The sequence below is a fragment of the Vitis vinifera genome, chromosome 7 (genome assembly GCF_030704535.1).
Source record: "Vitis vinifera cultivar Pinot Noir 40024 chromosome 7, ASM3070453v1".
Taxonomy (NCBI): domain Eukaryota; kingdom Viridiplantae; phylum Streptophyta; class Magnoliopsida; order Vitales; family Vitaceae; genus Vitis; species Vitis vinifera.
In genome coordinates, this window is record NC_081811.1 from 4277105 (window position 1) to 4287250 (window position 10146).

Here is a 10146-nt window from a genome sequence, read left to right on the forward strand (position 1 = left end):
TCAATTTGCATAACTCAACAAGAGAAGGTTGAAAATTTTGTTTAGAAAACAACATCAAATTGGCAACATTTTCTTTGAATGTTGTTTTTACATGGGTTGGATCAATTTTAGAAAGCACTGAAATAATGCTAGATTGTTAATTTTCAAAATATAGCAACTTCTCTAATTGGAGACAATCCAAAGTCAAATACATCAATTACAAAATTTGTAATTTTGTAAGCACATCGTGTTCTATCCCTTTGAACAAACTCTCTAAATAATTTTTTAGAGATCATGATTTGATTTGATTTTGATTTGGGTTGCAAGCGATGAAATGTTTGTTTGTGTTTGAGTGATTATATGTATAGTTAATATTGGCTAAACCATAGGGTGATTATAGTTTTTTTAGGTTTTATATCTTGAAAATTTTGAAATGAATATATTTTCATGTTGTGATTTTGACTAAAGTTAAGCTCTTTGATATAACCTCATAGACATGTAGTTAGGAAATATTTTGTTCGAGGCTTTAACCATAATTTATAGTCATTTTGCATATCATTAGACCAGACTCTCTTGAACACCTTTGATTGGACAGTTATAACCTTGTGGTGAGGGTTCAAGGATATTCGAAAAGATGATAGTGTAAAGTTAATGACAATTAATCCTCCTTAAAATAGACTATTATAATGTCATAATTAGTGGATATTTTAGCTAATTTTGATCGTAATTTGGTTTCAACTTCTAGAATAGACTGTTTTATATTTTATACTTTCTTGGACATCATCCATGAAGTATTATAACTTCATTGCCAAAATTGGAGGATATAAATTTTTTCGAGAATACTTGGTAGCATAACTGTAATTTTGTTGGCTTTCATACTTTTCCACCTTGAATCTTAGACACATTTTCAAATACCATCAATTCATGTCCTACTAACAAATTTCCTTATGTCCTCCACATATCTGACCATCACATCTTAAATTCAAATTCCAATTGAGGAAATACTTGTTTAAGGCTTGGGTATGTTTTTTATTGTCTTGTCACTAAACTTTAACGTCGAACCATTATTACCACATTGTTGGGGAATATTTTAAGTCACACGATTCGATTTCAACATATGGAATGACCTACTTCATATGCTATTCAATTTTTGGAATATCAATGATTGATGGTTATAAGTAATTGTTGTTAAAATTGAAGAATATTTCATTTGGAACTTAACCAAAATTTTATCAAGAACATTTCGCTTGTTATCATATCTATAATTTTATCAACTTTTGTACTTTTCTACCTTGAACCATAATTGTGTCTTTAACAAAACATTCTAGTATTGATATCTTTTTTTAATTCTTCAGGTTCTTGAGAATCATATACTAATTTTCGCATCTCACCCGAAACATAAAAATATTTTGTTCATGTTTGTGAAGTATATGCCACAAAATTGTCTATGGTTTGGTCCCCTTCTAACCGTAGTTTACAAACTTATCCATTTAATTTGTAAATTAAATAAGTTTAAAAAATGTTAAGCTATACATATTTATCATTAAATAACACATGACAAGAATAGTAAGTCTGAAATGCTTTATTTAAATTTCAAATGAGCATCAAATTTCCCTAACATTTATATTTCTTATCTTAAACATCAACTTGAATGCAATATCAATAACCCTTATCTAAGTATAAAATACACTCTTCATTTATGATTTCAAAATTATTAAACCAAAATAATAAATTTAAACTTAATTTCAAAGATTTCTAAACTAGAAATCTTATCCCTTTAAATTTCTTGAAGCTAAAAACTTCACATTATACCTAAAAATAATTTTTAATAAGCCTACTTAAATCTATACCCAAAAAAATAATCAAATTTAACCCAACCCATTCTAACCCTTAAAAGCACTTGCCATCTAACCAAAAAAAAAAAAAAAAAAAAAAAAAATTTACCTTTGAATTGAAAAGGTAGACCTAATTTCTTCAAAATAATTAAAAGAAAAAAACATATATAAAAAAGATAAGTTACAAGACATCTTACTCATTAAATTGGAGAATCTGATGCCAACCTTGATACATTCAATTACAGCTTATCTTCTTCCCTCCTTTTAGGTGAAAAGACTATCCTACCCTTCACATTTTTAGCCAAAAAGCCAAAAATAGGGTGGAAAAATAGCAAATTAGCAATGCGCCTTAAATACTAATCAATGACGCTCACTGAGGAGTGAGGACTCAGCTTATCTCACACCATAAATCTCGAGAAATTGAAAAAAAGGGGGTCGGTGGTCTTTACAGCGAATAAAGCTGCACAAAATCCACGTGTGCTAAAGTACGAGGAAAACAACAAAAAAACCCATGTAATAAAAAGACGGCTTAGTCGTTGGTTTTCTTCATTGATTCTCTCTCTATTACAGAGTTATTTTCTCTCACTTTCTCTCCATACTTTCTCTCTCATATCAACTCTCGTTTTTAACGTAGTAAATAATACATAGAACAAGCTATTTCAGAGGTAAAAGAGCATAGAGATTTTGTGTTAGTGGTGTTGCGATCTTGTGGTTCGTCTGGTTCTTGATGTCACCAGCCTATGTTTGTTTGTTTTTCTGTATTATTCGTAATCTTTTTGTGGTCTCTGTATTGATTTACATTTTGTTACAAAGGTGACGAGGTTTGGTGGGGTTGTGGAGGTTTTATTTTATTTTTTTCCTGGAGTATTTTCTCAGCAGCCAAACAGGGTTGCCGTGGGTTTAGATAGTGGATCTGTACATATGCTTGAGACGAATATAACATTTTTCTCAAGATTTGAAAGGGTTTCTTTACTTTTTCCTTCAGATTTTTGGTACTGGCTGAAAGGTGCGATTTTTAAGGAGAGAAAGAGATGAAAAGACAACATGCAATGGCCTGAATATGTATATGGACTTGCATGTTGATTTTCTGTAATTTTTTAGTGAATAGATGGTGCAAGTGTGAGGCCAACAATTCAACCTAGGACTACTTTTTTTTTTTTTCTTTAAATTTTTTGTATGTTTATTATTGCCCTAGAGAGATCAAGGTGGTTTAAGCCCACAATAATAATGTAGATATCATGGGATTCAGATAATTAATACCCCTTTTTAGTCATCTTTTATGTCCCTTCCTTTTCGTCTCACCATTCTTCTAGGCCATGAATGGATGGATACCTTTTGGAAACCCCAGTTGGGAAAAAAAGTTCTGAAATTTCCACACATGGTAATCAAATCTAAGTCCCATCCCCCCCCCCTCTCTAAAATCAATCAAAGATACCAATAGTAATTTTGTTTTTTTTTTTTTTGGAAAAAAAAAAGATTTCTTGGTCATCCTTAATATCCCTGGCCATCTTATGCCATAGGGTTTGGTGAATAGTGCCTCATCAAGAAACCCTAGACCCTAACAGCTCATGATGAGGTTTTATTTATACTAAATTGTATGAATCAGAATGAAAATTATTCACCAATCCTTTTCCATTATTCTTTAGATAAAATTATCCATCTTAAAAAGGTATTTATAATTTTATTAGCTGAATCATAGCCTTCTGTCATGGCTCAAATAAATGGTTTGTAAAAATGCCTGATATCTTAAGATGCATTAAGATCTTACATGATCTCTATATTAAAATTGCAAAGTAGTAGTCATTTTGTGTGTGTGTGTGTACACATACAACTTGGTTAAAGAGAGAGATTTCTAGAATGTAATAAGAGAAATTTCTTCTAGAAACCATGCATACAGAGAAAAATCTTTCCTCTGATATTTGAGTCATACACATACTTCATATCATTATTCACCATTTTATTTCTGGTTCTTCTATGGCTGCTGCGCAGGAGATATTGGTGGTGCTTGCTTGATCTAATTCAGCAACCAGAATGAAGATTGCCTCAATGATTGTGCTCCGGCCTGTTTGCTTCTTTGCCCTTCTGGTGATTAATTCCTCAAAACTAAATCATTTCTTGATATCATATGTGATTGATTTCCTTTATCAATGCCACATGATTTTCAGTTGCCAAAGAAAACTGAGGAAAAGGAAAAGAAAATCTGAATTTTCTTTCTAAGTTGCAATAGTTTTTAAACTATCCCAAGGATTATTTTTTCCTCAGAAATATCAGATCATCATTCTGACAGAGATGAGCTTTTTTTTCTCTCCTAATATTTGATGTAATATTTGTTAACCCTGGATTTTGATGCTACTCTAACCTTCAATGCAGGCATTTTTAGTACTCCTGCTTCCAAGCGTGGTGATCCCATTATGGTACGATACAATTAAAAAAATAGAGCATGATGCAAAGCTGAGCTCTCAAAAGCTCCACACTGAATTGCTTTCAGAGATTAAAAGCACAGCAGAGCTGGTGCATCCAATGAATGCCTCAGCTATGAACTTGGCAAGGGTTCTAAATGCATCTGTGAGCGGAATGAAGCTTCCATTCTCCGAAATTAAGAATAGGGTATGAATCCATCTCCTCCTCTTTTTATGATCAGAGATGTAGTATTTGATTAATAGCAATTGAAAATACCTAATTTTAATATTTCTTGCAGGTGGCGCCCATGTTGTTTCAGGCACTATCCATAACTCCACATGTATCACAAATTTCTTATATTGGAATTGATGGCCTACTCTTCTCCTACTATGCTCATGGAAGCGAAATTTTTGCGCTATATTCTAATTCTTCAATTTCTGTTAATTCAAGTTCCCCGAATGCTACTGCATATACATGGTACATCCAACGGGCAGATAGTGACACAGGAAAACTGTATGGGAAAGTCATCACTTCGCCTCCGCTGGTAGTGGTTAATGCAAGCTGGTTTGAGGAAGCTATGAATAGTACCAATGGATATTCTTCTTTAGGAACTGAATGGAACAGTGTCCAAGATCTTTTCCTTAACACAGCTAAGGTGGATGGAAGAGGAGCTGTCTCTCTAGGGTTTCCAGTGAAAGAAGTAACTGATTTCTTGTCTGTTATTGATCTTCATGATGGAAGCTTATGCTTGGCTACAGAAGATAATAAAGTGCTCATAGAAGGGCTCCCAAACACACAAATAATGGTTTCTAATGATTCCATTTCTTTCAAAGTAGTAGAGAATCAAGATGGTGATCAAATAAGCCATGTTGGGAACGTCTCGTGTAAGGCCGATGATAGGACACCAAAAGCTTCTGTTTTGAATATTAGCAACAAGGATTATGTAGTTTACTGTTCGCAGCTTGAAATCATGGGAGTGAAATCGGTATGCTCTAAATCTTTACAATAACAATTCAGTATGCCCTAGAATTTTTTGCATTTTTCTTATTAATTTAAACTAGAGCTATATTCATGTAAACAAAAAATTACTCTATTGGCTAGATTCGTTTTTTGATTGCGCGTTTTCTTCCATGTCTTATGATTTTAATACGCTATCTTCCTTTTATCTAGGTGTAATTTAATTACAGTCCATCGTATTAGGGCTAAATTCATCATCTTAGGGCTAAAGTCATGTGAGATTCATCCCCCAGGTATGAGGAGCTCTGATCAAGAGGAAAACCCCTCACACCTTAAAGCTAAAAAGTTCCCAAGAATATTGTCTGTTAGGGAAGTACTGCATTTTTTTTTGCATAGAGTAGCTTTATCCTGTTAGAAATTTTTTTGATTTGATCCCTACTTCATGTTTACTTCCATGTATCTAAATATTGACAGTTTTGATAATTATGTCATGAGCATATCCAACATACACATTCGACCTTGTTCACGCTCGATTCACCGTATTATTAGTGATCTAATATGCATGATTGGTATTCATTTCAATTTAGTAAAACATTCTTCAATTGTTATGCATGAACATTAATTACTCTAAATCTACTTCGTATTCAGGTATATGCATTGGCTTTTCCATACAGGGGACTAGAGAGCCGTGTTCATAAGAGCAGCAGATCAGCACTCATCCTTCATATAGTAATGGTTGTCATTATGGTCATCTTGGTTTCTATGTTCATGTTCTTGCTTGTTGGAGCAGCCAGAAGAGAAATGTACTTACGTGCGAAGCTTATAAAGCAAATGGATGCTACACAGCAAGCTGAAAGGAAGAGTATGAACAAAAGTCTTGCTTTTGCGAGCGCTAGCCATGACGTGCGTGCTTCTCTAGCAGGACTTACCGGTTTGATAGACATATCTAAGGATGAAGTTGCTCCAGGCTCTGAGATAGAGACAAACTTGATACAAATGGAGGGTTGCACGAAGGACCTTTTGGGTAACTCTACTAAGTATTAGTCTATTACTTCTACATTTATGAAGTTTTCTGTAAGTTCCCCTCTTTGTTAAGCTTATGTTCTTACAATTATGTGCATTAATTGTTCAGGTATATTGAATTCTATTCTTGATACCAGCAAAATTGAAGCTGGTAAGATGCAACTGGAAGAGGAGGAATTCAACTTGGAAGAGCTCCTTGAAGATGTTGTTGATTTGTATCATCCTGTTGGTATGAAAAAAGGCGTAGATGTCGTGTTGGATCCTCACGATGGTTCTGTCGCTAAGTTTTCACGTGTTAAAGGCGACCGCATGAAGCTCAAACAGGTTTTGTGCAACTTACTAAGTAATGCTGTCAAATTTACTTCTGAGGGACATGTATCCATTCGAGCTTGGGCTAAGAAACCAAGTTCAGAAAGTTCGGTCCTAGCTTCTAGCCAGAAAAGCATGTTGAACCGTTTATGGAGCTTTTTTTGCAAGAATAATGAAGCATTCAAGGACCTGGAAGCCAGCAATAAAGTCCAAAAAAACCCTAATTGTATGGAGTTTGTGTTTGAGGTGGATGATACTGGTAAAGGAGTCCCCAAAGAGAAGCAGAAGTCTGTCTTTGAAAACTATGTTCAGGTCAAAGAAACAGCTCTTGGAACAGGAGGCACTGGCTTAGGCCTTGGTATTGTTCAATCTCTGGTATGTAAGCCAAACTGGTGAAAAATTTAACTTCTTTTTCAGTTTGAAAATTAATACTGATAAAATAATACTGGATGTTGCTGGCTTCAACCTGTAAAGTCTACAAAATTAGTGCTCTAATGCACTTCTAGGATGGAGCTTGAGAAATCAACTGCAGCAAGATTCTACTTTTGAATGACTTATAACTTCAATTTCAAATTTTCTACAGGTTCGTCTAATGGGCGGAGATATTGGAATTGTTGATAAGGAAATCGGCGCAAAGGGAACTTGCTTCAGGTTCAATATTTTCCTTACAACCTGTGACACTGTTCCATCTGATCATGGAAAGGAAGAGGACATTGAAGCACAAGGGCATGCTACGTCCAGTTACTCATATCAACCTCTAGATTTGAGGATTCAAAGTACATGCAATCCGGGTTTGAATATTCTTACCTCGCCAAGGCCTAGTCCCAGGGCCGAGGGATCCCATGTGATAATCTTGATGCAAAGTGATGAAAGGAGAAGAATCACGCAAAGGTTATTTGAAACCCTAGGCATAAAAGTATCGGTACTGAAGGAATGGGAGCGGTTTTTGTATGCCCTCAAGAAGATAAGGCGAAAGGTAAGCCTTTCACATCGCAGCTCATCTGGGATATCAGAATTTAGTCCACGAAGCTTTAGATCTGGTTCCTTCAGCTCTAATGCCGGACCTAAGGATATGCCGCTAAGTGCCATGGATGGAACTGATCTGACATTGCCCACCCCAAGAAAGACCTACGCTAGAGGCACGCCGAGGTTCATCTTAATTCTGATTGAAGCCACTGCTGGGCCATTTCCTGAACTTTGCAGGGCTGTGGCTGAATTTAGAAAAGACCTTCAGAATACTTGCTGTCGCGCTGTTTGGTTAGATAAACCAACTCTCCGCAGTGTCAATTTCAGAGACGTCCCCGAGGAGATGATTTCGCCCAATGATCTAGTGATGCTGAAACCTTTTCACGGATCACGGTTGTATCAAGTGGCTAAACTCCTCCCAGAATTTGGTGGCCCAATGCTGGGCATTTCAGCCATTTCACAGGTTGGAAAAGCTGGTCCAGAACCAAGCTTATCTTCGCTTCCAACTACTAACAGGACCACGCCAAGAAAATCCCGGAGTCGAGTACGCCTGGTTAAAGAACCAGAAATACAAGAAGTTGGGACTTCAAGTAACCAAAACCCCTTGAGGGGGAAAAGGGTTTTGATTGCTGAGGATTCTATGGTGCTGTGCAAGCTGGCTACGGCCCATGTCACTCGACTCGGTGGAACAGTCGAAGCCTGTGACAACGGAGCAAAAGCTGTGGAGTTAGTTTGCAATGGTCTACGCAATAATACGAAGAACAACGCCTCCATCATTCTTCCCTACGATTACATTCTAATGGACTGCGAGGTACAGTTTACACTTCCAATCTCTTTTACATATCACAAGTTCGATTTCTAGAGACATGTACAGATGATTCAAAACACTAGCATTATGCATTCTCGGTAAACAAACACTAATGCAGTCTGAGAAAATTGGGATCATTTTTATTTGTTGCCAATTATAACGGTGATTAAGAATCCCTTGAAGCAAGATCTACAGTATGCATGAAGGTATAAATTTCTTTTGCTATAATGTTTCACAGATGCCAGAAATGGATGGATATGAAGCAACAAAACGCATAAGGGAGGAGGAACAGCAGTATGGCGTTCATATCCCGATCATTGCATTAACTGCTCATGCAAATGGGGAGGAAGCGAAGAGGACAATCGAGGCTGGAATGGATTATCATTTATCAAAGCCGCTTAAAAGGGAAACTCTGATGGGAGCCATTGAGTATACGAACAGCAGATGAAATTGATTTTGAGCCTTTCTAATTAATTATTTTTCCTGTATCATGTATTATACCATATCTGTTGTAATAGCTGTGTTTGGTGCAGAAGTGGAAGTATGTTTGGCATGAAGACAAGGATAGGGCAAGTTAGAGAGGTTATAATAATAGGAAACCAAACACAGGATTTTATTAGAAATCAACTCAAATGTTTGAGAGGGGAAGAGGGTTCCAAGAGTCCTCTACAAGCAACAAATGATGTTTATCCCTGTAAGTCTGCATGAGTAGTTCCCACATCTCCCATTCCAAATTCCCTCCTCTTTCTCTGTTGTTCAAATTTTCTCGGATTCTCACAACATGGGTCATCCAGTTGAAGCTCTCTGATGATGTGAGCTATGTTGGCTTAATTTGATTTCCAATATTAATACGTATAATTAGTTGTGGGTTGTTTCAAACTTTTTTAAATACATTTTAAACTACTACAAATGTTAAAATTCCACCTTAATATTTTTGTTTAACCCATTTATCAGTGTCTATGCTTCTTTCCCTTCCACATTCAAGTGAATTGAGTTCCTTAGTAGAGTTCAGGAGATCGAATCCCACCATCTTATTGCGCGGACTTACATACCAGAGGGGGCAAAAGATGAAATTGTAGTCCAAGTTCCTGACATCATCAAGTTAGAGTTCTTCCATGGGACCAACTATAAAAGATGGCGTAGAAAGATACTATTTATCCTACAAACAATACATGCATGTGGATTTCATACCCACTTAACCAAAGCCAAATGGTAAACTTCTTGAATTAAAGCTCAGATGTTGGCATGTTGCTTGAACATGGAAGAAGGCTAAACATCTTTGTAAGAATAATTTTCTTAATGGTGTGGTCAATGAGTTCTATGATCCATATTTTAGATATGATCCCGCTAAAGATATATAGGCGGATAATCTTAAAAAGAAATATATCACTGAAGATGCTGGCACTAAAAAATTTTCTATAGACAATTTTCTAGATTTTAATATGGTGGAGAAAAATTATATTTCTACTCAAATCCATGAGTACCAACGTATTTAGAAAATTTGAATTCCATTTTTGTTTGAGATGTTTTTGAAATGATAGATTTTCACTTCAAGTTCTGCTAATTATTCGAGTAAAAAAAACTAGTCAGATTTTGCATTCCAATTATTATTTAAATTAAAAAAAAATCTTCATAATTTTTTTATCTCCTAAATTTTTCCATGTTATATTTGATGTCATTTTACTAGATATTTTGTATTATTATTGTTGTTTGTTGTTAGGTTATTGTGGATGAATTTTAAGCCGGTGCAAAAGAAAATACTCATGATTCTCATAGGTATTAGCCATTCACATTAACTCCAAACAGGAGGCTGACTGGCTGAGGTTGCAGTACTTTTGGCAGCATTCGGCTAGTCAGACTTTGTGGTCG

The 10146-nt window shown here is 35.5% G+C and overlaps 1 long non-coding RNA gene across 1 annotated transcript; it reads left to right on the top strand.

Moving 5' to 3' along the window:
* The first annotated feature begins 3815 nt into the window (after nucleotides 1-3815).
* LOC104879794 (histidine kinase CKI1) lies at nucleotides 3816-8751 on the top strand. The gene is made up of 7 exons (XR_002030420.2): nucleotides 3816-3899; nucleotides 4185-4421; nucleotides 4513-5199; nucleotides 5820-6195; nucleotides 6304-6878; nucleotides 7087-8280; nucleotides 8516-8751. It is a non-coding gene; the product is annotated as a histidine kinase CKI1 (long non-coding RNA).
* Nucleotides 8752-10146: the final 1395 nt, after the last annotated feature.